The following is a 27,218-nucleotide window of genomic DNA, read 5'->3' as shown; positions in this document are numbered from 1 at the left end:
ACTTCATCATCCTAATGAGGGGTGATTGAGAATAGTTAATAAGGAATAGCTGTTCTGGAATAGTCCCTTCTAAAGACAAACCCTTACTCTTTCTATAATTGCATTCTAGGAAGCTATTCTGTACTGAATCAGCATGGGATAGAGTGCCTAGAAGACGTTCAGACCAAGCACAGCTAGCGGTGAGTGGGGCAATACACACTGGGATGCCCTATTGCAACTGTTATCAGTGAACAGAAGAGTAGCAAAATTGGTTGCCTGTGCTTCTCTCTAGAAGGCAACAGGAACTATTTTATCACAAATCACTGTACAAAGGCCTCTCTTTTAAAGCAGGGCTGAAGTATGAGCTGCCTGTTACTGTCTAAGCACATTAACCCCAAGTTATGGACAGAATGCATGTTTCAACTTGCAACTTATTACAATTTGATAAAATGTTGGGGAGTGGAAAGGACTTGTGTGCTTTTTTCAATGTGTGTATTTGCATTATTATGTGGACAGCAATCAAACCCATCTGATTATTCAGCAGTGGAGTGGTAAAGACAATTGGCTGGAAGAAAACTTGTATTGTGTCTAAGGTGGACATAAAATTAAAGGAAATTAGCACAATCTTTTTTTGAGGAGAACCTACACTAAAAAACTAATCAATTAAAGGGACAGGCAATAATTTATAATGCCAAGAAAATCTTTCTGCAGCATAAAACTTTGTGGCTGACCTTGTCAAGGAGGATGGGCTGGAGTAGAGATGGTGCTCTTGTAGTTTAAGGCACTGTAGTTGTGATACAGTTGCAGTTAATTCATAGTTCTCTTGACTTTTGGAATTCATCCCTTCCCTTAAAAGGGAAGGTGGCAGCCTGGAGTGAAGAAGTTCCAACTGCAACCCTTTGGATGTTAATCCACCCTGACTTTCTTAAGCCTCCTACTTAAATCATTATCTTAATGAATCACCACTGCTGCTATCTTCAGTGCTACACAGGAACATGCAAATTTTCAACAGCCTGGGGGAAAGACCTTTTTGTCTGTAAAGTGCTCTGATACTTGCATTTAGATGTTGCCATGATAGGTACCCTGGATACTACTTTTTGCCTAACCCCATGGATAGATCATGGGCTATAGTGTATCGCTGTGCTAGGTGGCTCTGAGGGTTTGCTCCTGAGAGAAAGGGATGGGATTCTGCTCCTGACTCTGAGAAGCAGCTTTAGCTCAAGTGTTTGAAGCCAGATCGCTGCACCTTTGTCGTTCATCTCACTGCCTGCTGGCTGTGCTTTCCTTCAGCTGCAAAATGACAAAGAATTAAGGGAGGGAGGACAGGGGTCCCTCCTCAGCTCTGCAGCTGCCATTGGGACTTTGGGGCAAGTTTCTTCACTTGGCTTTTTTCATGCCACAGAGAAATACGCCATCCAAATGTTAATGTATCAGCTAGATTTTAACTCCAGCAGGTATTAGGAAATTTGATATAGCAGGAAAATCACCTGCATGCTAGAAAACCTGAAGAACATTGGTTTGAGAGAAAATTGAAAACAGTGAAGTGGCTACAAAGTATCTCCAAACTTTCAGCACTGTGGTGTCCAAATTTTTCTTTCAAGAGTCAACAGGGCTCTGTCCACTTTCAGCCTTCCCAAATGATCACTTGAGAAAGGTTTAATTGTAGATTGTGGGTACAGAGAGAGCCATGTATAGCTGCTTCAGATGGCAAATCTTTGTGGTGCTTTGCAAAATGTGTTGAAAGGTTTGATTACTTTATTCATGAAACCAAGAGGTAAGGAGGCTGTTTTAGGCAAATGTCCCAAATGATAAGAAACACTCTTCTCAAATTGCAAAGTAAATTCACCTGTTGTCTCCTTTATGTGGCTTAGAAGAGCCTGTTCCCTTACTGTGGGTTATTTTCCCTCACCAGTAATAGTTCTGTTTCTGGAACAATGTCAGGATAAATGCAGAAGATGCCAAGTGAGCAGAGATCTTCCAGTCTCAGCTAGGAGAGGACCATATTAACAGAACTGAGCTTAAATGCATTTTCTGTACTAACATTAGCAATTGTCAACTCCTGCTGGGAGAGCTTTGTCTACAAATGGTCTGTGGCAAGGAAGGGATCCTCATTCCTCTCAGCAAAATCTTCTCTGAAACCAGTTGAGCTGGAAGTAGATTTTTTTAGACTAAAAAGAGATGCATTTTCTTGGCTCATGCTAAACCTAATAATGTGTTTTCAGTTGGTTACCACAGAAAGGGGATGGGAACAAATACTGAATTTTTGTAGCATAAGAACTGGACAGGAGTCCATGGTGAGGCAGGAGATGCTGCTTCCTTACCTGACACCTTCCTGGACAGCAGCAAGCAACTTGCCCTGTGTTATTTTTCCTGTCTGGTGTAGCTCTGAACACACTGACACGTTCTTGTAACAGTGTTTAAGGTAGTTTTTGTAAATTGCTTTACCATGATAATTTTTCTACTCCTTGTGAGCAGACTGTTGTATTTTCTGTATTCAGGCTCTAGCTGCTTCTGATCCCTTGCTGGATGGTAGCATTTTCTAAACAGAGAAAATTGAGCTGACTGACATTTGAGGCTCTATGTAAAATGTACACACAACTTTTTCTCTTTCCAGTCTTTAAAAGTATGGTGATGATGTGGGCAGGTCTCTGGCTGAATTTCTGAATTGCCTTTATGTCAGAGCTCTAACAAGGGATTTGGTGTAATTTCTCATCCTATTGAGTAAAAGTGATGTTCTAGCCCACATTACCTTAGGAAACAGAATGAAAGGGACTTTCCTTCCCAGCAATTAACACACCCAGTGTTATTTTTACAGGCACTGTATGCAAAGTGTTCAGAAAATGAAATATCCAGAAGGGAGGTTTGTATTTCAATATGCCAAACTGGCTTACAGTATTTGCCTAGATTTTGCATGCTATCTTATGCTTGTAGGTAGCAGATGAGTTTTGTTGATGTACAAAGGTTGTTATTTCTATAGTTTGTTCATTCAAATCCAGAGGTTTATAACTATGGAAGTAAATGTGTCTGTGCTATTATTTTGCTAAGGTTCTTGAGCTGCTACTTTTGTTAACCACATGTTCACAGGAGTCTGTGTTTGCTTAAACTACCTGCTCAGTTTTCTGGTCAGGTGTGCTGAGATGCACAGTTTCAGCTCAGAATTTTATGTTTTGTATTATTTTTTTCATATGTTTCAACTGCTTCCCAGAAATTCTGAAACTGGGGTCAAACAAACTGCTCTGCTGCTTCTCCCAGCATTTGCTAATTTGGCAGTATTTGAGCTGCTGCTGAGAAGCAGAAAGAAACTGCAGCTGAGCACTGTGACTGACTGCTGGTATGAACAAGTGGTGCACACCCAGGTAGATGGATTTCAATGTGCAGAAATATCTAGCATTAATTTTAAGGGCTTTTGGAACCATGGTAGTTCAGCTGAGAGAGGGAAAGAAGAAAACCAACTAAATGGAGCAGCTGTATTTGGTGAAGGCAGAGACTGGGAGCAGCAGGGGCCCGTGAGGAGCAGTGAATTGGGCATCACAAGTGCCAAGTCTGACTGCTCCTTCAGGACAGTCACTCATTACATGAGGATGCCTGGGAAATTTGTTAAGAATGGGAAACTGTGACACTGGCACAGGTCACCCAGGGAAGTTGTGGGTGACCCATCCCTGGAAGTGTTCAAGGCCAGATTGGACAGGACTTTGAGCAACCTGGTATAATGGGAGGTGTCTCTGCCCATACATGGAGGCTGGAACTAGATGGTCTTTAAGGTCCCTTCCAACCCAAACCAGTCTGGGATTCTAAGATATGTGCTGGGATAAGCTTCAAGTTTTCTTGATTGGTCCATATAGATTTTAATGTAACAATGCTTCTCCTGGCTTGCTGGGGAAAGCCATGGACTTTCTGCTTCTCTGGCTTGTAGGATTTCTCACTGGATGCAGGGGTGAAAGAAAGCAGCTGTGAACTCTGAGTGGCTGCAGGCTGCCATGCATTTGGGAAGTTGTGAGGGAGGTGGGGAGTGCACAGGGATTTGAAAGCTTTGAGGTTTGAATTGGGTGGGAAAAAAAAGAGATCTGTGGCAGCAATTATTGGGAGATTAAAAATTTAATCTGTCACCTCAACAGACTATATAAGAGTGTAGTGAGCCCCTCAAAAAGTTCCTACAGGGAGACCAATGGTCAATTGGAGGAAATGCTGCACTCCCTGAAGAATCAACAAACTCTCTGGAGTTTGTTCACCCAAGCTGGTGAAACAAACAGATGCTGCTATGTAAATTCACAGTGTTGCCAGTATCTTAAACACTCTATAGTTCTAATTACCACCTCTCTGAGGTAGTGGAGGCCTATGGAAGGTCCAGAGAAGACTGCTGGAGATGGGTAACAAGTCAGTCAATGTGATTTCTCTCTTTGTCACATAGAAGCAATGACTCCTCTCTGAACTGCAGATATTTTATACTGTCATGAATGGGGTGGGGAATGGGAGCAGGGAGTGATTCTACAGTTGCATTAACTAAATTGGCTCAAAGCAGGCAAAGAGGAGGCTCTCAGTCAACCAGCAGCCACCATGTGAAACTCATTGCCAAAGGGTGTTATAGATAGCAGAAGTCTAAACAGATTGAAAAATTGATGAAGGACTGATAAGTCTGTATTAAAAGTGATGGCCTGGATGTAACCTCTGCATCAGGTGTTCTTTAACAACTGCACAAGGTATAAGAGAAAAGACTGCCTGTCTCCATTTCCCTGCTTTTCCTGCCCCTTGTGTTTTTTTTGGTTGGTTGGTTGGTTGGTTTTTGGGCCCTATTCTGGCTACTACTATAGAACAGACAGAGAGCTACACTTCAGCTCTTATAGTATGGCCATTCTGATAGTTCAAAACTAGAAAGAAAACCAGCTACAGCTACACTGCAGTGCAGGGTAACAGTTTTGCTTTGCAGCCCATAAGTAATGAAAGCACACTGAACCTATCATAATACCTTAAAAATCTCTGTGTTCTAAAATGCCTCTCTAGCTTTCTTTATTAAAATACAGACTTAACAAAAAGCTGAGCTTGTCAATGAAGCTGTGAATCACTACAATGTTTCTAGTTCTTTTCCTCAATTTCTGGATTTGGTGCTTACAGTCAGTGGGGTTGGCTGGTAACAGCCCCAGTGAGCTGGCTTAGGCATTGGAACTGGAGTAGCAGATAGTTTGGGATAGAGGCTGAGGATGGCTGCCCTCCTCAGAAAGGAACCAGGGAGCATGGCAAGGAGGGAAGAAGCAGGATGTTAGGAAGGAGGCTGAAGAGGATACTAAAATATCTTGTATATGCATAAAAGCAGGAAGGTCTAATACAGACTTCTAGTTGTGACTGTAGTGGCAACAATCAGTTGGTATTTGGGAAGTGAAAAAATCAGTTTTTCATTTTGCTAGACCATTGTACTGTAATACAGCAGTGCCTCCTGGCAGGGAAAGCAATGCAATGTAAAGCAATACAGTGTGGAAGAGCAGTTGGAGAGCTGTCAGGAGCTGAGTAGCTTGGAATGCTTCCACATGAACCTGGGAGCAAGCAAGCTCCCTGCAGCCTGGCATTCCCCTGACCCGAGGAGCACAGACTGCAGGACCAGCTTGCCCAAGGAGGGCTACAACTGGCCCTGCTAGGCAAGATACTCAGAGTTGCTTTCTTCTCTTGGGAGATTTCACTTCTAGGTCACGGAGCCCTCCTGAGTTCAGGTGCCAGCCCTGGGGCAAATGAGTCTGTACCTGTCAGCTGTCATTGCCTGGCAGACCTCAATACTCCAGGGCACAAAGCTGCCACAGGGGTAGCAAAAGGCTGGAGATCTCTTAGATCAGGCTGCAGGAAAGATGCTGGGTCTGAGCTGATTGGGCAAACAAAAAAAAAAAAGAGTCATTGCTTCCTTTCTCTCTATTTTTTTTTCCCCTCTGTTGTTGGGTTTTGTTGTTTGTTTGTTTGTTTTACAGTTTGTATTTCTAGAGGGCTTTGGTGCATGGCATTGGCTTTTATTCCAGTTTTTAGATGCTGGATCTACTCAGCAATCTCACTTGTGGTTTTTAACCCTCCCCCCTCTCCCTGCCCCTAGCATTTTCCTTCTCTTCAAGTCCTCTGCCTTGCTCTACATATTGCTACTATAAATTGCTTAGGATGATGGGTCCTGCTTCTTACTTGGAGCCTCTGGATGCTATTAACAAGTAATTGCTGAGAAAGCTTGTTTAAACATCAAAACCCTACATTATTTTTTAAATTGCTCTTTGAGGTGGCTGAAATGCTACTGAAAGATTACTTTCCTTTAATACTGCACAAGGACCTTTATTAGGTAAGGGAAATAGTGTTCTTACCAGACTATTTCTGAGGTACCAAAAAAGGGATGTGTAGTTGTACTTCCCCTGCTTGCTTCTCCCCCACCCCAGCAAAACAACTGATGTTTATAGCAAGGAGCAAAGAGGTTTTATTGGCTTTATCCCTTCAGTGCATCCAGGCTTTTTTTTTTTTTTTCAAAAGCCTGTAAGAATGCAGCAGTTCATTCTGCATGTTCACTACCAAGCCAGCACTGGAAATCCAGCAACACTGGTAAAATATCCAGGGAGATACTCTCAACATCCAAATTCCATTTATGAGGGTTGTCCAGCACACTGCAGGGCCAGGGCACTGTGTTTAATACACTACTACTTTTCCTGTTGTAATCACATCAGTCAGATTACTGGGTGGTTAACCTGTGGTCAGGGATAAGCTTGAACAGGATTCTCCACCATTCAGAAAGCAGCAGCTACACACATGATGCATCTCTCTGGGTTCAGACTGTTGTCAGATTGGCTGAAGCACAACAAGTCTTGCTCAAAATGTAACTGAGGTGTGTTCTGCCAGTGGTAATCTGAGTCACTGTTAGCCTACTAGTAACCATTGGGTAATCATGTGAAATTTGCATTTATTTTACATACTGAAAACTGTTAGGCAGACCTCCTCACAGGCTGAGTTTCTCTGGACTTGAAGAACAAATGGATCATTTTGTTTTGTCATTCGTGCAGCCACAAGGATGCAGTAAATGTATTGACTTCTCATTCCTTTCTACTCTTTTCTGCTCTTCCAAGAAAGCAGCACGTGAGCTCAGGACTCTGCCTCATCACTTAATGAAGTGTTTGCTTTAAATAAATTCCACGGACCTTCTGCAGAGGCTGTAGAAGCAGAAGCTGGGCTGCCCAGGTTTGAGCCCCAGCAGGCAAAAGGAAAGACTTAATTTCAGGTTTCCTACTCTTGACAGGCAGCCAGGTCTGTGCTAGTAATTAAGGTGTGAATTTTATAAATGGAAGTGCTACCTGGGGAAGGGATAAACAAATAAGGAACTGAGTGCAGAAGTGCTCTGAGAAGTGTCATGGATTGTGAAGACAAACATGAATTTGGAAGTAGCAGAGGAGGGCTTCACAAATACCTGTTTCTTCTGTTCTTTTCACAAAATGTTGTGTCTGACCAAGGTCTGTTTTCCTCTGCCATCTTCCTGACAGCAAATTAAGTTTTATCTCTTTACATTTGGCACATGCATTGAGATTTTCTTGGGGAAAAAAAAAAATTCTCTCTGGCATAAATTGCTAAACAAAATGTGGACAGCCACAATCACAGCCTCTCGGTACGTTTGCCACAGAAAGGGGAGCAGAACCCATATTGCAGAAAACTGATATACATCTCATTTTCATGGTGTGCAAGTGTTTCTTTTCCCCCATTGTTATTTATTTTAATTTTTGATTTAGTCTTTATGTTAGGAATTTGTGGGATATCTGGGATATCCCAGAAGGCAAGTACATCGTTGATGTAGTGGCTAAAACCTGCTGATCTGAATAATCTTCTTAATACCTATGAAAAAAATGTATGCTTGATACAATAGCTGCCTTAAACCATTTTCATAGATCTTAGTGGGTTTAGGTCTGCCTGATCCAGGCACTACTTGTCTTCTGCCAAAGGTTTACACAAAGACAAAATGCTCAGCTGCAGAAAGTCTGTCCCTAAGCACAAGGAGCAAGACCTTCTACGAAAATACCAGGCTTTTGATTGATGTGGCTGCTTTTGAAGGGAGGCCTTGCAGTTGTTTTTGCTGAATTATTTATTTACTCTTAATTTGAGTTTATTTAATGCAGTAAAGGCTTTCGGTTGAGAAAACAATGAAAGCTTAAGAAACTTAGGATGCTTGTTTTCCTTTTCTAAGCTGGTAAGTAAGAACTAGGTATAATGGGATGGAAATAACCGGTAACTCTAGAATTTGAAGGACAAAGCAAAGAGGATTCAGGTTTAAATCATCAGCTAGAATTCACTTTTCTGTAATAAAAAGTTTGTTTTAAATATTACATATGTTTGGACTTAAATATTTAGCATGCTCTTTCACAAAATGAAGTCAGAAAATTCTCAGTGGAGGGCTACTCTTTGAGTTTTTCAGGCAGTATGAGTCAAATGAGAAAAATAAAATGTCTCATAAAAGTCATTGGCTGTTTATTAAAATAGTAAAAGAAGGGAAAATGTCAGCTGGATAAATGCCTGTAAAATAGAATAAATGTTTCAACCGGAGATAGTAAAGCTCTCTGGTAAAAAAAAAAAAAAAAAAAAAAATCAGATAGAGAGCGGACTATATTTAGTTGAAAATCAATTTATCTTGGTAGCTACCATCTACTGATCATCCTTTATGAAAATAACTAGAGTATAAATGTAAAACCAGATTAAAATTGGTACCTTTAAATTACTTTGATTTAAATCCACCCCTTCTCTACCATTGGATGCTGTCTGAATAAAGAAATATGTAAAAGCACATTTAGCTGCTGGCAAGGCATTGCCATGGCTTTCCCTGCATTTGCTATGATGTGATTCTTAGATAAAGGAAACTCCCTCTGTGTGTTCAGATATGAAGTCACTGATGCAACACATGGTCCTTTTTTTCCACCTCCCCTTTCTCTGTCTCCCATGTCCATTATGCTCCTCCAAAACTGAAATGGGAACATGCATTTGAATTTGTCACGTTTTACACAGTTAGCAAGATGTGTGAGCTGCCTCTGAAAAGAAGTGAAATTGGCCTTTATTTTCTTGTCTTCTGTATGTTTGGTACTAACTGAAGCAGAGCCCTAAAGAGGCTTTTCTTATTTTAATCCTGGTCACATATTTGGTATTGTAACTCCCGAAAATTAAAATTAATTATGACCTTAGAGGCAGACAGTCCAATAGTGAAATAGCTTGTAATTTGTTTGAGCTCTGGAATTTCACAGGTTAAAATTGTGTAAAACTTTCCAATGATTTGTTTATACATTATTTTAAGAAAAAACACACCTTAATTATGAGTCTGGTTCCTCAATAAAACCGGGCAGCTATCTAGTTAATCATGGCTAGGAACTGGATCTCTAATTTACTTCTTAACAACAGTAGGATTTTCCCCCATAAAACTTCTTCAAGTATATAACAAATGCATTTGGTTTATGGGGAGGGGATGCTGTCTAGGATTTTATGCCCCAAGACAGACATGTCATGAAATAGCTGTAGGTTGGTGAAAAACCTCTGCTGGATTAAATGCTTGCAAGTACTGACAAGAGTGGGAGTTGAGCATTTGGATGGGGGCCTGTGCAGAGGCTCATGGACAGCTCTGTTCTCAGCTACTCCTACTTGGAACGAGTTGTTTTGGTTTGTTCTCACCAAGAAGTTCAGACTTTCTGAATCTTCAAAGAAAACACCTGTGCTGCTGTCTTCCTATGGGAAGACACAGCTCCATCTGGCTGTACGAAGACGTTGTTCATAAGACCTGATTTTACCAAAGGCTGAAAATTCTGTTTGTGGAAAAATGAAGTGTGATTGTGTTCCTATATGAAATGTGGGGATTTTCTTTAGTGGCTTCCTAAGTAATTGTTCCCACATTAGATGTGTCACCAAGTATGAAGGTTTCTGGAAGTGCACATTCACAGTTATGATACACAGCTGGACTCTTTTTGGCTGTTGGGGACTGCCCTGCTCTTGTGATTTGGTTTCAAGTTGCTAAAGAAAAAATAATGGTGTATATTCCAGGATTTCATGACAAATGTATAAAGTTTAGTGCCCTTACCAGGCTGATTGCTAACTGGCCAGGAAGTCACTAACACTGCAGCTGGCAAAGAGTAAAGAAAACATCAAGATGCTAAATCTTGGTTATGGGAAACTGCTCAGCATTTTAAATCCTGGTGTCTAAGAACATGGGGTGGCATTTACAACAGACGTTTGCTCAGTCATCAAAGACTCAGTGTAATAAACAGTTGGTTAAAGAGTAGGAGTTCACCTGGTGGTTAATGCTGATTTTTATGACTATGGACTTGAGACCTCTTGAAAATGAGAAATGGCAGTAGTATGAAGTGTATTTGAGGTTTAGGGGTTGATAGATTCTAGGGTCATGGTCATTTATTTGAGAAAGAAGCCTCATGGGATGTCCTTGTTCTGGATTAATTTAAGCAGAGATGGCCAGTGATGAACAGATGACTGGGATGTAGATTTTGTGAGAATTTCCCTTTTCTTCCAGCCTGAGCTGGACTGGTGAGTTGGGTTCATTGAACCCACTGGATCACCCTGCCCTTGAGGTGTTAGAAAGCAGAGGTGGACTGAAAAAGTTCTACCTACACCACTTCAGAAGAATGTTTATCTTGGCACTGCCTTCATCCCTGACGGGTGCTCATGATGCCTGGGGCCATTTACCATAGGGATGAGCAGACAAACCTGATGTGTGCTCAAACCTGGAAATCTGAATTAATTAACCAGTGGAATAACTTATGGATGTGGTAGATTCCTCATAAATTAGACTTTTCATCAAGACTGGTGCGTGCATTCTTGCTCGTGCACTCACTCCTCTAAAAGCTGTTGCCTGAATGCAAGAATCACTTGCTGGAAAACTGGAGACACGTGTGCTGAGAAGGATGAATGTGTGCTGAGAAGGATGAATAAGAAAGGAGGATCCTCCAGAGCCCTGTGGTCCTTCACCTCAGAGCCCCTGCATGCTGCTCAGCAGCTTCTCAGATCCACGGGTGCTCTCTGGCTCCCTGTTAAGCACTACAAGATGCCTTTCATGAGAAGAGTGGCATGGGGAAAGTTTTGATTAATGCTGAAGAATACATTTGTATTTTGATTCAAAGCTATAGCTCAGCCAAGTAGCTCTTTTTTTATTCTCTGTGAAAGTAACGAAGACGGTGCAAAGAAAATGCCATTAATGCACTTGCTGCCCTAAAAATTTACTTGTTGGCTTTTTCAGCTGCTTAGGCCAGCAGCAAGTATCCTCCAAGGCTTAGTGAAGAATTAGGCTGAAATTGCCAAGGGATATCTCCTGCTCTGACTTAGGGACCTATGCTGCTCACTCTTTGTCCTTCCCTCCACCTGCATTGGCTACATCAGCCTTTTGCCTGTCAGCATTCCCTGCTTGGGAATGGCTCTGTGGGCCTTCCATCGTTAGCTGTGCATATTTTTACTTAAATGAGATCTTTAGTATCTGTTTCACATAAAATCAGTTGAGAATTTGCTGGTAGTAAGTGCAGAGGAGGGAAAGAAAAGAATATTTGGAGCCCACCATTTGCTTTCTCTCAGCAGTGCCTCGTTCCTACTCTTGGAGGAAGTCTTTTGCTTGTCCCTGAACTGCTTCAGCCCCCACAGCACAAATGCTCCAAAGCTGCAGTTGCAGGGTTGCTGTCTGTCTCCAGAAAGTCATGTGGCATGGGGCTCTGCATGCTCTGGAGAGCAGCTCCCCCCATCCGAGGAGTCACAGGATACTGCTGGGGGTAGCTACAGCTGGTCTGCACTGGTACTAATGTAATCCCACAGGACTGTAGCCATGAGACACAAGTGTGACATGTGAGGTATTTAAGGAGACACACCTGTTCTAGGCACAGGCCTGGGTATTGCATGCCTTGGAAATGGAAGGTTGTGGTGGAGCAGGAAAGACTCCCATTTCTTCCACAGGAGGGCTTTGATTTCTGCCTTCTCCCCAGTTGCACATTATTTTATATTTCCTTAATATTATGCAATCCTGGAGCCTGTTGGCACTGGGCTGTTTCAAAGGCCAGGCTAGTGTTTGCAGTTGAACTTTTTTTACCTTAGCGTGTGATTCCAGAGTGATTAGCAGGAGAGAACAGCTTCTGGGCTGAGTGATGGTTTGGGTGTAACTGCTCCCAAGAAAAGGCAGAGAATTCGGAGAATGTCATCTATGTGCAGGGTTGGGTTTTTCTGTCCTTTAGATAATTTAGATTTTATGTTGTGTTTACCTGTATTTTTATTATAAGACCTCTGTCTTTCAATTTAGAGCAGTTAATCACATAAGTGATATCATTTTACCAAATTCTGTAAAAATATATTTTGTCCCTGTGGATTGAAACCTGTGAGTATTCTTCCCTCTCTTCTTCCAGTCTGTGCCCCCATCCCTAAATTGTTGTGAAATGGCTACTTTCCATGCTTGGAAAAAGCAAGCAAATGCAAAATAAACCTCATGTTGCATAGTATAAAGAAATTAAATTGGTCAGATTTTTATCTCTTTTCTAAGGTAATCCGATACTTGTTTTCAGAAGATTTTTTTTTTTTGCCATTGTAAAGGGGATGTATTAAGGTACAGGGGGAAAAAAAATCACAGGGTCTGTCATATGGCTTGGTTCCATCTGTGTCTGGCTTGGCTTTCAAGTAAAATGGAAATTTTCTCTCCAGCTTCAGTTTTTATGCATTTTTTTGATGTTAATGTGGAATCTCCTAGTTTGCCTTGGTCTTGCTCCATATGCCCATTCTTTCCACGGATTCCTACTCTTGGTGAGGTTTTCTGTGCTTGTTGGTTTGGGATAGCTACCAGGATTGGGGCCAAGATTCCCCTTGTGCCTGATAGATTGTTGTGTGAAAATAGCAACTGGACAGTCATTTCCTCCCCTCTTTATTTTAAAAAGAATTTGCCAATAAACATCCAGCGTGCCAGATGTTTGTACAACTAATAATGGCTGGTGAAAAAAGAGAGGGTGAGAGAGGACCTGGCTAGTCTGGGCAGTTAAGTATTTAGGGGGCAAGGTGGTTATTATTGCCCTCTACAACAGCTCTGAATTTTGCGTGGGGTGGACTGGAATAACCAGACCCTGAGGGGAACAGAGCTTCTTCTCAAAACCAAAATGTTGTTGTCAGGGGAGAAGATCCAGGGAATGGAGACTGCTTGGCTTCAGCCTCACCTGGCCCATGATGTAGGCTCACTGTGAGCAGGTCACTGACCCTTATGGCAAAAGGTTATAAATCTGAATCTTGTTAATCCTAACCTGAAAGATGGCTGCAGTGTGGCAAGAGCCTTCTCAGCTGCATGTGGAGCAAAAGTGCTGCCAAACCTCAGTTCTCTCTAGTCCCTCTGTGCTGGCATTCGCAGTTTGATCAGCCCCAAATAATTTTTCTTCCTTGTAGGCAGACACAGTTTTGTACATAGGAACGGGGAAATACCTTTGATAAGACACTAAGAAGCAGAAGATCTCATTGTAAGGGAAGCATAACCCTCATCCAGTTGTAGTCCCTCCTAGGTTGGCTTTATTTCTCTGTACATCAACTCCAGTTTGCTGCACAAACCAAGCCTAATAGAGAAATGGCCTCACTATCCTTGCTAGATGGTACTGGTGGACTTTCTCCCACTCCTGTCCTGAGGTGATTCTCCCAGATTTGATCAATTTCCAACCAAAACACAAAGAGATTTATTTTGGGTTGGTTGTGTGTTGCTTTTGTGTTTTTTTGGTTGGGTTTTTGTTTGCTTGTTTGGGTTTTGTGTGTGTGTTTTTTGTTTGGTTTTTGTGTGTGTGGGTTTGTTTTGTTTTGTTTGTTTCTTTTTTCTTTTTATTTTCTTTTTTTTTGGTAGGTTTTCATTTGTTTGTTTTGTTGTTGGTTTTGGGTTTTTTTTTTTGGGGGGGGGGAAGGATAGTTGGGCTTAGTGGGGTGTTTTTTTCCTTAACTGCACCCTGCAAAATGTCCTGCCTGAGTTGTTTCCAAATACTGGCATCTCTAGGGAAGGGGTTATAAATTGCTAATTTAAAGCCTGCAACAGGGTAATTAACTAACCAGTTTGATGTAAATGGCTTAATGGGGCTTTACTAGCCCCTTTGAACTTAAAGTAGCACTAAAAAGTAAACTGTAAATACCTTCAAGGAAAGTGCTGGCATGCTTGAATATGGAGCTGCTTGGTTGTAAGGAGCAAGCCTGCTGGACTTGCCTCGAATCCAGTGGCCTGTGTGACAGCAAACATGTCAAGGGGGTGAGGGGACCAACCAGACACCCCTTGGGGAAGGCTCTGCAACTACCCTGGTTCTTCAGGAAGCACATAAACTCTGATATATCAGGCTTTCAAACCTGCCCTGCCTGCTTTTGAAAATTTAAATCACAACCTCAGCTTAAATGCAACTGTAATGAATTTCTTCAAGATTGAAGGAAAAAAACCCAAAACAACCCTGGAGGGGAGGCAGCGAGTAGAGTCCACCCTCATTTTCCTGGAGTTGTATTTGCATTAAGGTCTTTCTGCAAGTCCAGGCAGAAACATTACACTTTGTTTCAGAAACCCTTGTTACCCACTGAATCTGCTGAGACAATGTACTGCAGCCTCACAGCAGATTCCAGTTTCTGATGCATTTTGGGGACTTTAGGGAAAACCTCTGAACATTCTTGCTAAGCTGTTAAAAAATTTCAAGGGAGGAAGTCAGCAACTATTAAACATCTAGAAGTGAGGACTATTAAAAAGTGGAAGCATCCCACTCAGTTAGGCATTGATCTCATTTCTAACTATGCATACTGGGGTGTCTGAGAGGAGAATTTCAGGCCCAAAGATGGGCAAGAGTATTCCCCTCTATCCCTTCCTCCACAGGAGAGAAGCTCCTCCTGGTCATTGTGCTGCTCTTCTCCATCTTCTCATTGCACATGTAGCACGCAGGGCTCACAAGAACTTTCTTCTCTTTATTATTCTTCTGCCTCATCACCATCTTCCATCTATTGCCAGCAGCCTTTCTGGATAGTGGAGAATGTTTTGGAGTCTGCAGCACAATCCTCAATTACTGCTGTGACCTCTGACACGAGGGATTTGGCTTTACAGCCAGCTTTGGGTGTTCCTGGTCCTTGGCTGTGTTCTCTTGTGTGCTCTGGACTACGCCTGAAGAGTGTGAGGCTGCACCAGGACTGGTGCAGGAAGAGGGCACGACCTCAACTTTTCACCAGTTACCCTGACTTGGGCTGAACAGCTCATGGTGTCTCACCATCAGTTCATCAGGCCCATTGTATGCCAAGATCCAAATGCTCTGCTGTGGCCATGAGAAGAGGTAACATGGCACTTCTTTGTTCCCACATGTTGTATGAAGAAGTTGGTGCTGTGGCACTACCTGCTTGCTGTGTGTGGGTGGGTGCACAGAGCAGAATTAATTCAGGGTTGATTGTCCTGGCAGGGATCTGTCAGCAGGGCTTGCCCAGCTGCCTGTGTTAAGCTGTAGCTGTTAATCCTTTACTTTTATGAGTGCTACCCTAGATCACATATTTAAAAAAATTAAAAATGCATGTGCTGCTGGAGAGGTGCTTGGGAGCAGAAGCTCTCTGTGCACTTGCAGCGTTGATGGCTGGAGCCTCCCTCCAAGGAATGCCAGAACACCTTGGTGTGCCAGCTTTGATATCTTGCCATCTGACTGGGAAATGCAAATACTCAATCTTAATCCATCATTCCCACATGCTGACATCTATCCAAGGGGAACTTCTGTGAATGTTGTTGTTATTCCCTTATAATTTCAGCTGCTGCTTTGCTTCCCAGCACCACCCCACCATGTGTCCTATGGAGTGCAGTGTCTTTCAGGCCTTTTATGCCAGATGTCCAACAGAGGAACAAACTGTGTTGGGTGGGTTTGTTTTAGGAGGTTTATCTAATCCCTGCCCATCAAATCCTTCTGCATGTTTTTAGATTCCTCACTAAGTCCTTTAAATAATATGGTCAGTTAAAAATGAAATGAAAAAGCTTTTTCACACAGGAAAATAAAAACTAAAGAAAAAGGTGGGTTATAAGGATCACCCATTCTTTCCCAAGAGAGATGGTCAGAGTTGAGGCTTCCTTCTTCAGTTCTGGGATTCTTGACATATCTTCTAATAATCAGAAGTTTGTCTCTTAGACTGAAAGTTTAATATGAATAATACTGACAAGTACAGATGAATAAAAGCCAGCGTGTTTAAGAATTTCTGTTGTGCCACCCGTCCCACTGAAAAACAGAAACTCCTTGGTCGTTTTTGGGCACCTCAGTAAATTTCATCACAGTTGTTATTCCTGCCTGAAGCTTTGCACAATTCTCAGTGACCCAGTCTCTGCTGGAGGGAGAAGTAGTAATATTTATACGATGGCAAAGCAGAATTTATTTTCTCAGCAATTTAACTATTTGTTAAGAATAACTGTGTTTTTAAAACCCCCATAATAATCCCCCTTCCAATACACCTTTTGTTTTGAAACCCACTGAACCTGACACTCCTATTTGATTTGTTGGTACAAAAATAACAGAGAAAATGTGAACACTAAAACCCAGCCCGGTTTTAGTGGCTGCTGCCAGAGAAAGAACTAATTACATCTAACAGTGCTTTCCTGACCTTTCCCCTTGTTTTTAGAAACACAAAAATTTTAATCAGCACTTTTTTTCCTGGCTATTGCAAAGAAGAGAAAGTTGTGTGAAAATTAGAACATAATTAAGATAAATCTTAGGTGTCTGCTGCAGGTCTTGGATGTGCTCACTGCTTAGAGAGCAGCTGGAAAATCCAAGTCCTCTCCCAACATGTCAAAACCAACTTTTTCAAAGGATGCAGTAGCTGTGCCAAAGCACCTTGCCTATTTTTAAGCAGATGCATACTACTGGGACTGTCTCTGCCTGGGCCAGCACTCTCACGTGCAGCTGGCTGTAGTAAGTCAATTTGATGAATTACTATATACTTTTAAATTTTTCTACAGGCAGGACCCTGCCATTTCTTGCCTGCACAAGATTAAAAGGGCTTTTACATTACATACCCTCTTATAAGACTTTAATTGTCTGGAATGGGTCTGTGTGTGCAAAGGCTGGTCCTGGAAGGGTCTGGGGATTTGGGATTATTGTCAAGCTTCTTACACTGAGATGGCAGAGAAAGAAGGTGTGTGAAAGCTGTGTTAGCATCCACTATGGATGATAAGAAGGATGTCATCTATGTCACTTATTTGACTGTTGTTTGGCTTTGGATTGGGGTGGCCTTCCTGCTATTAAAACATTCTTTGAGTGAGGTGTCTGCCAAGAAAATACTTGCAGAAGGGAATAGATTGGACTGACTTGATGGGTCAGAGAAAAGCTGGCATCAGAACATCCCTCTGACTGATGAAGCAGATCTCAAGTTCAGGAGCCTCAGGACATGCCTGTTTTGGAGCACCTGCACTGTGGCATAACAATGCTACAGTTTATTCAGCCCTTCTCCCCTGACAGAAGTGAGTGTGGCTGAATAATGTGCAGCCAAGGGCCAGGGACTGAATGCAGCCAGACACTAGATACAGGTGTTTGGGAATGCATGATGCCAAGAGAGAGATTTTAGTCCAAACATATCCTCACTAAAAATATTTTTTTTCATCCCCTGGGAGTCTCTTGATGCTGTTGTATTAGTGGGTTCTGCTGGAAGTGGTAAGGATATAAGAGTTTTATCTTTTCCTTCCAGTCCAAAGTGTAGTATCAATGTTTGTTGTTGTTGGTAGCAGTAGGTTGTACAGATTCTGGTCCTATTTGTGTAGCTATAAAACTGCCAAGTTGTTTCATCTGTGCAAGGGAGGTTTCAGTCCCTCTGGCTGTTTTGTTTTTTCTGTTTTGGTTCTGGTTTTTTTGTTTGTTTGTTTGTTTTCTTCAGCCGTTCTTGCTGGGAGGGGAGAGCTCTATGGGAAGTGATAGAGCAAACATTTAAAATAGCCTTTTAGTATGTTCTTCACTCTTGCTCAAGCTTTTAAATATGGTGAATTGTCTCTGAATTTTCACTGGAGTGCCTCTGAAACCTGCAGCCAAGCCTAAATCTTGCAGGAGGTGTGGCCACATTTGTGTCCTCAGAGCTCTCTGCCACAGCCACCTGGTACACCTGTGTCTCCTGCTAGTTTCAGTACTGTCACAACTTCACCCCTCATGCCTGTTTCTCTGGTACCTCCTGTTTTTCCCAAGGTTATTTGCTATAAATAGAATCTGCTCCAGCTTTTCACTCCCCCACACCTATCTTGAGAATAATTACAAATGAGATGCTTTTAATAGTGCAGAAAGGAGGGTGATCCATTCTACTATGCTTTTTTGAGGCTTTTTTTTCTGACAGGAAATAAATGTACAAATTGCTTAGCAATTTCCTTAGGTGACAAATGTAAAGTGGGTAGCTTTTAAAACATTTGCTTTTGAAACGTTTGATGAAGCATGGGTTATCTGAAGAATAAAACTATAATTGTTTGGCACCTGCAGAATTCCATGCAAAGGTCTCAACCTGAGTAATAAATCTGGTAGCTTCCATAATTGTTGTTAGACTGTAGGAGGTAACTCTGGTATCTTGTGTTCACCTGCACAGAAACCAAAACTGTGCTCAGCCCAGGCTGGCAGAGATGCTTTGGGTGATGCAGCTGTCTGTCAGCACGTGAGGCAGAAGACACGAGCACTTAGAGCATTCCTAAACCAGAAGAACTTCTCTAAAATGAAAAACATAACTAAATGAAAGCATTTCGTATCATAGAGGTTTGAGTTAATTATATTGACTTTACTGTCCTTTAAACTAAGCCTGCAGCACTCCATAGCTTAATGTCATACAACCCAAGAGAAACCAAAGAGATGTCTCTATAGGCTACGTGATTCAACTGGTGAGCAATTGCTGAGATGGGTGCTTTGCATGCAGAAAGTGCCTGCAGACAGCAATACTGTGTAAAGGAATCATTGCTGGCACACAGAGACATGCTGGCAAATTAGACTGGATTTGGTGGCACGATAAGAATCTACTACAGCTTCTTAAGATCACCCCTGTCGTGATCACCTCGTGATAAACATTAATCTCTGCAAATAAAAGCACACTACGTGTACCAAATAATCTCTTAAAATCTAAACAGATTGGTGCAGATGAGCAAACCAAGTCAGAGCAGTCAGTCAGCCTCCAGTATTGCTAACCAGAGCTCACCATGAAATGGGAACTGTGGTTCTTTTCAGGTTTTACAGCCACCTCTTTACTCTGACAATTATTTATTGCCACTGATATTGTGCTTTATAAATGTGTACAGTGCTTTATGAAGTAAGACATATTTCCTATTTTAAAGATCTTACAATCCTGTGGGCTGATAAGGGGTGCAGATTATCCCTTCAATGTTCATAAATAGCATTAGCACTAAGAGTTTTATTAGTGCTGGGTTCTTTCAGGTTCTTTATTTTTCTCAACAACACTTTCCTAGTCAAGTGCTGAAATAAGGATTTCAGCACCTTGATCTTCCAGGCTGGAACACTCTGGGCATTCTTTTGTTTTGCTTAGAGTGAAAGAGCAAAACCCAGGCAGAGTCCCAGCCCAGTGACTGTTGCTCTGCATGGGTTTAATCCTTTCCTTGCCTCTCTGAGACTACAAATCTGGAGTTTGGGTGATGGCAGCAGAGAGCAAGTTCGGGAGGTGTGTGTGTGTGTGTGTGTGTGTGTGTGTGTGTGTGTGTGTGTGTGAGCGGGTGTTTTAAATAAACAAACAATGGAAGAACAACTTCAATAAATTGCGAGTGGTGCTAATTTGTTGTAGCTCTGTCTTGCCTTCTGGCAGTGTTGATTTAGGAGAAGCTGAGCAGACTGGAACGGATGCGGGGAGCCACTGGTTCTTTTGCTGTGGGGTGTGTGTAAAGTTCAGTATAAAATGCTTCTTCCTACCCTGTCCTGGGAGCTCCCCGATTACAGGGTAAAGCACAAGCACAGGCTGCCAGTCCCCTTTTCAAACCCAAATCTGAGGCAAAAGTACTTTCCCCCCTGCCTCGCTCCCCCCTTTCCACTTTTTAAAAATAAAGAGATGTTTTAAGTCCTGATTCCTGACAATAGCCTGTAATTTGTGTGCCTTGGGGATGCCAAAAATTCTGGACTTCGACAATATTGTGTAGGGAAGGAAAGGAGGAAGATGCTTTGGTTTGGATTGTACCATGTTTTCAACAGTCTGTGACCTTGCTGGGCTGCCTTTCATAATGTGCCTGGGGCTGTAATTCCCAAAGCTGAGGAACTATGTGCCAGAGGAGGCTGACCAAGTGCAGGTCTGCAGTGCTGGACCAGTGCTGTGCAGTGCTTTGGGATGAGGATGTCAGGATGGGAGCCTTGCTGGGAAGAGGGGGATTTTAAAAGCTTGTGTAGAGTGATCTCCTTGCAGCCTGTAGGCTGAATTTAAAGGAAGTCTGAAGTCTCAAGTGAAGGAGAGGAATAAACCAGTCAAAATGAGAAGCAGTGGCTGAGGCAGCCAAAGAAATGAAGAATTCTGAAAATAAGTAAACCCTGCTTTCCCTATACCTAATCTACAGCTTGGACAGATTTGAATGTAATGCAGATGGTTTGCAAAACTTTGAGTCTGTTGGTCCTTCTGCTTTGACAATAGTGGCTTTCTGGCATCCTCATATTTGCCAGGTTTAGAGATGCAGAAACACTTTCTGGTGGTTGCAAAGAACCAAAGAGTTCAGAATAATCAGTTCAGATCTGATTTGGGGGAACTTGGCAGGCAGTATTGATACTGTCAGGACTCATTCTTTAGCAGTGGTTTGCTTGAAAGGCATCACAGGAGTGGAGCTTAGAGGCAAAGATTTCTCTGGGAGGTACAGGGCTGAGAAGTGGTAAGTTCTTGTAAAAAAAAAAAAAAAAAAAGCAGATAAAGTACAAAAGGTGCTGTATTTAAGGTGTTGTTTATTTGTGTTAAGGAGAACTGCTGCTGCATTCAAAGATATGTTTGAGATAAAGGAATGAGACTTGGTCATGTAGAAGAAACTCAGACGGCAAAGTTTGTTCCTGTGCTCACTGGTGAGAGAGATGACATTTTGGTCCAAGAGTGTTACTACCCTTTGTACTTCCTGCAACTCTTAGCATGAAGCTCAGTCCATTCCAACAACGTCACAAAATTAGCAATATTCTGTATGCAGATACTCCTGTGCAGACTCCCTGCAGTGCTTCTCTCTGCAGACAAGTTTGCTGAGTCCACCCAAGAAATAAAAATGAGGCCAAATGGGGCAGTTCTTTATCAAACCTCTCCCACTTCTCTCAGTACTCTGTGGCCTTGTTTGCTCAGACAAACGCTGGAACTATGGGGTCTGAGTCACAATTGCCCGTGGATTTAACACTCCCAGCTGCCTGCCTCATCCCTGTCCTGGAGATCCCTCCTTAGCTGCAAGGACAGGTTGAAAGGCCCATGTGTTATCTCCAGAATTGCTGCATTTCCCAACCCAGCTCATCACCTCGTACCTGTGGTGACTCAGAGCCCTAAAGCTGTGCTGCAACTGGGGGGGGGGAGCTGTGAGACAGTTCAGAAAAGCTGGAAAAGGGTCATGATGTTCCTTCTTCTCCACGGGGCTGTGTGTGCTTTTGCCCTCAGAGCAATGCTCAGCATGAAGCTGCCAACATGAGCAGCCCTGGCCAACTCTGTCCTGCCATACTGAAGGCAAGGTCCCAAGCTTTTAGGTCCAGAATCATCTTCCCCTTTCATGTACTTCATAAGGTTATTCATTCTGCCAAGCTCTCGAGGATTAGCTAGGAGGTAGCAACAATCCCTTAGTCAGGTCCTAAATTCTTGCATTGTAAAGGGAGAATTCTATACATCAAGGCTCAAAGGTAGCTGGGAAACAGGAATTTTGCATACCAAAGGGGCCTTAACTGGTGGAAGGGTAGAGGGCATCCTTCCCTCTGTGTGAGCTGAGCCACTCCACTGAATATGTGGGTACTTTAGTTAGATTAGCATGGGACATCAGAGCTGCCACTTTACCACTTGGAATGCAGGTACTGTTGGAGCTGAGCTTGCCCAGTTGTTGCAGGGATGCAGAAGCACCCAGTATCTATTGCTGCTCACTAACTTCTGGGCTTTATTTACTTTGTGCCACTGCTGTGCTCCTGAGATCAACTGTGCTCTGCAGATATGCAGGAATTTTTAGTGCCTGGCTCTGTTTGACAAGATCTGCAATGTCTATGCTTCTGTTCTTCTCCTCCCACTAGTGGGCTTGGGTAGTCTTAAGCTCCGTATGTCAGCAGTGAAAAAAAAAAAATTTATATATATATTATATACAAGGGCTCTGTTTAGGAATTGGTGGAAAGCTTCATTTCTGACTACAGGGTGATGTTCTAACAGTCGGAAACATCTTCGTTTTAAGCAGGTCTCTGCTAATCTCTGCCCTAGAGGGCAAATACAACTATGGAAAGCTTCTTGCCTCACAGGAGCAAGAAATAAATTGCTGTAATCTCGGTGTAAATCTGCATGTGAGCTGCTGCCTCAAAACCTGTCCAAGAAATACCTTTATGCAGCATTCAGCTTTCATTAAACAGAGTATTGCTGGTATTGCTGAGTGTTTTGCACAGTCCTGATGCAGGCAGATGCAGCCAGTAGTCCCTTGGCCCTATGCAGCTCAGAATGTGTGATATCTTGAAGAGGGGGGCCAAATCCCTGAGGCTCTGGCCCATGATGCTTAAAGCTGCACACTATTTAAATGTGAGTTGGCTTGCTCCTGCTGGCAGTGGTCGGTTCAGACTAGTTCAGCAAATGCTCTTGGCTCAGCATAGCCCAGGTCAGTAAGCAAACACTTGCTTACATTTCACTTCTTCATTGTGTTGACAAGATTTAAAAATTTTCAGTCTGTATCAGTCAAAACAGGGTGATCTGAATACAAAAGACCTGTTAGTTCAGTGTGAGAGGGATTTAGTTACAGAATTTTGGGGATAAGAACGCAGGTGGGAATGATGGGAATACTGTCCTGGGCCTGAGCCCAGCAAATGTCCAGGAAGAATGAAGAATTATCTCCTTGCATTTCATGTCCTTTTCACAAAGACAGTTTCTATTTGCCAGGACAGTGTCCTCCTTTAGTTTACCTCTCATCCAACCACATTAATTATTTTATTTATCTTTATAATTTATTAATCTTTAGAATTTGGCCTTTTATCTTTTAAGGTTGACATGATAATCCATATTCTTCTAACTTTTTAAATGTAAGATTTCTATCTCCAGTAACACAGCTGGAGAGATGCAGTCATCAAAGTGACCAAAAGCTACGAAGATGTTTCACTTCATCATGAGGGTCTAAAAGCCTATTTTATATCCCTCTGAGTCTGCAGGCTTAGTTCTGTTCTGGGTTTTATTTGTTTGTTTTCCACTGGGGCAGCATCACCACTTGTAGTAGAGGGACCTGTGCTTGGCATCTGCTCTGAGACTCTCCTTAAAAACACTGCTGGAGCTGATAACATCAGGAGGAAGGAGGATGTGCACCACACCCTGGCCTTGACAAGCTGTGTGTCTGTGGGATGTGCCTTTCCCTGACATGGAAAGGATGGTGTTGCCTTTTCTTTTGGGCAGGGAAGGATGGAATTGTAGATCTTCAGTTTTGCGACTCTCGTACCGGCTGCAGTTCCCTACAAAGCAACGTGGTCTGCAGTCTCCAAGAATGCAGATTAAATTATCAGTGAAGCATCATTATGAATAGGACAGAGTATCCAGTACTTTCCTTCCCCGTCTTGCACAACAGATGTAACGAAAGCCAAAGGGCCCTGCCTGGCTCAATTCCATGATATCTCCAGAAGAGCAGGATTTCAAAGGCTTGGGAAGGGGGACAGGGAAATGGGGACAGTACAGAGGATCAGCATATAAATGTTTCTTCCTTTGCCTGTATTGTGTGGGGAACAACCCCACGAAGCTCTGGCACCAGGCTTTCTCACTGCAGGGGCATTTCTAAATGGTGATATTTAGCTGTCTGCATTTCTGGGCAGAAGGAAGGAGGTGCAGACATCCTGGAATCTGCTTTTCTTGGGTATATAATGGATCAATCCCTCTGAAGTTCAGTGCCCTTTTGAGTCCTGAATGGAGGAGGTTAGAGTTATCAAGAAACTCGCAGGGGCCTTCTGCTTTGTTACTGCTGCAGTTCAGCAGTTGTGGGGAGATGGGTGGAGGGAAGGTTGTTCTAGCAGTTACATATTTTAGGCAGGTGGCCGTTTTAAAATGTACATTTCAATTTTGATTGCAGTTTTTTAATTGCATTTAACAGCGTCCCTGCTGGTTCTCCATTCTGCATCCGTGCAGCCACGTTCTATTGATGGCCTGTTGTGATTTCAATGGAACATCATGGGATGTACCTGGCACGTCGGGCAGCACTGGATGGAGGTGCCTTTAGCCCAATGTACCTGGCATGGTAAGCAGCAACCAAGTGGTTAATCTGCATTCTACTGCTTGTAGTCTCACCTTGTATAGGAAGGTGTTTCTGCTTTGCTGCAGCCTTGCACTGACTGGTAATCACTTTGCTCTCCTGATGTTAGTGCTTTCATGCACCCATATTCTTTTCACCCATGGGGATTCCCCTTCCCAGAGCAGTTTGCTATGCCCAGCCATGTCAGGCTGCCTTGTTCCTCTAGAATTTGAAAGAGAAGGGACTGGGGAAATCATCTGACTCTTTTTCTTCTCTCCTTTTTGGGCCAGGAGCTAACAGTTGAGCATGTTTGCCCACGTACCTAATGTTCAAACGTTGCCACACAGAGGTGCCAAACAGGTGTTTGTGCCCTTAAACAAAGCTATTCCAGTTCTGCGGGAGTCCTGCAGGAGCTGCTTCAGGGAGCTGGGAGGGCAGTTCTGCCTGGCACTAATTGGAATGTAACAAACTAAACAAAGGCCACTTTAAGTTTGCTGATGTGGTATCCTCTGTGAAATGATCCTCCACTCTCCATCTCCTTTCCATGTCCACACCTGCAACATCAGCTGCACATCCTGCTCTGTCTTGCATGTTGCTCTCCCTCCCTTCCCCATCTTTGCAGACCTCTCCCTGAATAACCTGACATGTCAGTCTTACCGATTTGGAAGTGAGAGATGTTCCTGTGAGAAAAACAAGGGTGTGCTGCATCCTGTTTTCTGCTTGAGCCCAACTCCTAGAGATTTTGCTGCTCCACTGCCAATGATGAAAATGCATGTCCTTGCCTCTGCTTCTGAGTTCTGTCTGCCTGCTCACAGGGGCTAGGGATAGGGACCCATTTGGGCTAACACAGTTCCTGCATTCCCCTCTATGCCTCTGCTGCTCTGGAACGTGAATACCTTCACAAGACATGGGCTAGTGGCCTGCCAAGTGCAGCTCCTGAGGGGAAGGTTAGTGGCCATGAAGCCCACCTCACCCATCCCTTGGGAGGGTCCTGTAAATAGGTTCTGTTGGGATGTGGGGAGAGGAAGATCTGATGAGCCAGTGAGCAACAGGAAAGCTGTCTTCCCAGTGGGGTCTTCAAGTGCACTAAAAGTTAGTTCATCTGAAACTGAAGGGTGCAGAAGTCATCTGTTTCAGTTTCACCCAGCTCCAGCAGAAGCTGGACACAGCATTTTTAAAGCCAGAAGTAAATTGGTGGGAAAGAGCAAGTTAGGAAGCAATAGATTTAATTTTGTCTTGTTCTTCCCCAGGCTCACTGCTGCAGTGTCTGCTCAGTGCAGCCCAACTGCTTGGGAAGGTGGAGAACTAAACAAGCAGGCCACTATCTTTCCCTAGGTCTATTATAACATGCACAGTAGACTAATGCTTTAAGGGCATCTAATTTGATACATCACATCTAATCTGTTTGTTGGTTTTTATCTGCAGTACTGTTAGCTCACTGCTCAGGTGCTCGGTGTCTAGTCTTCTCATCCATCCACAAATCCTCTACGTGAAATGAGTGATTCCTTAGATCTGTTTTTGATTGATTCTTTGCTTCACTGGTGTTACTTCTTAAAAGGTAAACAATATTCATATGCTGCAATCTATAACTCAGAGATGAAATCAATTAGCATCTCCTGCCAGAGGTTGCTAACACATTTAGTATTTGCTCAGCAATTTCAGGAAGAGATTTAGTGATATTAAAGAGAGTCAAATCTGTAGTGAATATCTAGATTTTATACTGTTTAAAGGGCTGAAGGGATTCTTCCTCTCTTGTACTTTGGCAGTCTAATTTTCTGTGATGTCCAGAGCCTTTGTGGAAATTAAGAGAAAATTAAGTTTTCCCTGCTTTGTAGTGAGAGCAGCACAGCTCCTGGAGCAGTCTGTGTGTTCTGCACCATCTTCATGCCCACAGGATCACAGAGAGCCCCAGGCTGGGCACAGTGGTTTGCAGCTACCCAGCTCCTTGGGCAATGTTGCTTATGAGGATGCTCTCAGCTCTTCGCTTGCGAAGCTTTTGTTTCATGTGTGGCATCTGCTTGCAGCATTCCTGTATTCTGTGATTTTGTGCCCTGTATTTTCATGTCTTTGCATGTGCTGTGTCTCAGTGTCATGGATCTGGTGGAGGTAGTGGAGAGCCTCAGTCTTGCTTCATTCCCTACTCGCACAAGAATATTTGAGCAGGTTCATTGCTCTGAAAACTGTGTCTTGAATAATTAGGAAGCAAGCTGAATCTGAAACAAAGACCATCTCCAATGGTATTTGTCCAAAGCCTTCTGTGATCCTGTTTTAAATGCAAAGGAGTGAAATTTTGCACACCAAATCAAATTATAAAAGACTGTGGCCCAAATGAAACATCTAGAAATTCTTGAGGTCTGGGGTTTTATTTTTTTACTAGAAATGTATCTGAGCCTTTTCTGAGCCAGAGTTCCTTTGGACTCGGAGTATATTTTTTTTCTACCTTTTGCAGAAATCAGAAAAAAAAGGGTTCCTAAAATGATACTGAGATACAAGAAATATAAACGACTGTATTTTTTTCAGTGCTTTTTGGGGCTTTTGTTGTCATTATTGGTGATGGTGATGTTATCCAAATGTTCAGGGTTTGTTAAGAGCCAGTCTCTGCAAACTAATGGATAGCAAAGCCTTTGTAAGGCTGCACCTGCCATTTGCTTGGGAACACCTGATAACTTTTATACTGGACTTAATCTTGCAGTTTGCTTTGGTCCCATACTTTGAGCTAGAAGTGAGATCTTAGGAATGCCACAGACTAAGGAATAATGCCTGCTTCTCTTTCACTAACAAGTTTTCCAACACACCTCTTCTTCCCCCACCTCTGAAATGCATCATTGCTAAAGAAAGATTGACTGTAACTGGTCAGTTTTTGAAAATACGTAGAATGAACTTATTTTGGTTCAAGACTGCACAAGAGACACAAGCTAAGGTGATG

The 27,218-nt window shown here is 42.8% G+C and overlaps 1 protein-coding gene and 1 long non-coding RNA gene across 4 annotated transcripts in view; one reads left to right on the top strand and one right to left on the bottom strand.

The window, feature by feature from the left end:
- The window catches only part of LOC139805114 (uncharacterized), a 191,285-nt gene that overhangs the window by 57,948 nt on the left and 106,119 nt on the right, over positions 1–27,218 (bottom strand). The window lies entirely within an intron of this gene.
- Positions 1–27,218, top strand: part of HIC2 (HIC ZBTB transcriptional repressor 2) — a 73,223-nt gene that overhangs the window by 40,313 nt on the left and 5,692 nt on the right. The window contains exons 2-3 of one of the 3 annotated variants that reach the window (XM_071763132.1): positions 24,155–24,298; positions 25,718–25,850. The gene's annotated coding sequence lies outside the window, so the exon portion shown is untranslated. Of the gene's footprint in view, positions 1–109; positions 180–24,154; positions 24,299–25,717; positions 25,851–27,218 lie in introns of all 3 variants that reach the window. The other 2 variants (XM_071763130.1, XM_071763131.1) reach the window with 2 other exon arrangements.

This window comes from Heliangelus exortis, chromosome 19, assembly GCF_036169615.1.
Source record: "Heliangelus exortis chromosome 19, bHelExo1.hap1, whole genome shotgun sequence".
Taxonomy (NCBI): Eukaryota; Metazoa; Chordata; class Aves; order Apodiformes; family Trochilidae; genus Heliangelus; species Heliangelus exortis.
This window is presented reverse-complemented; position numbering and strand designations above follow the sequence as displayed.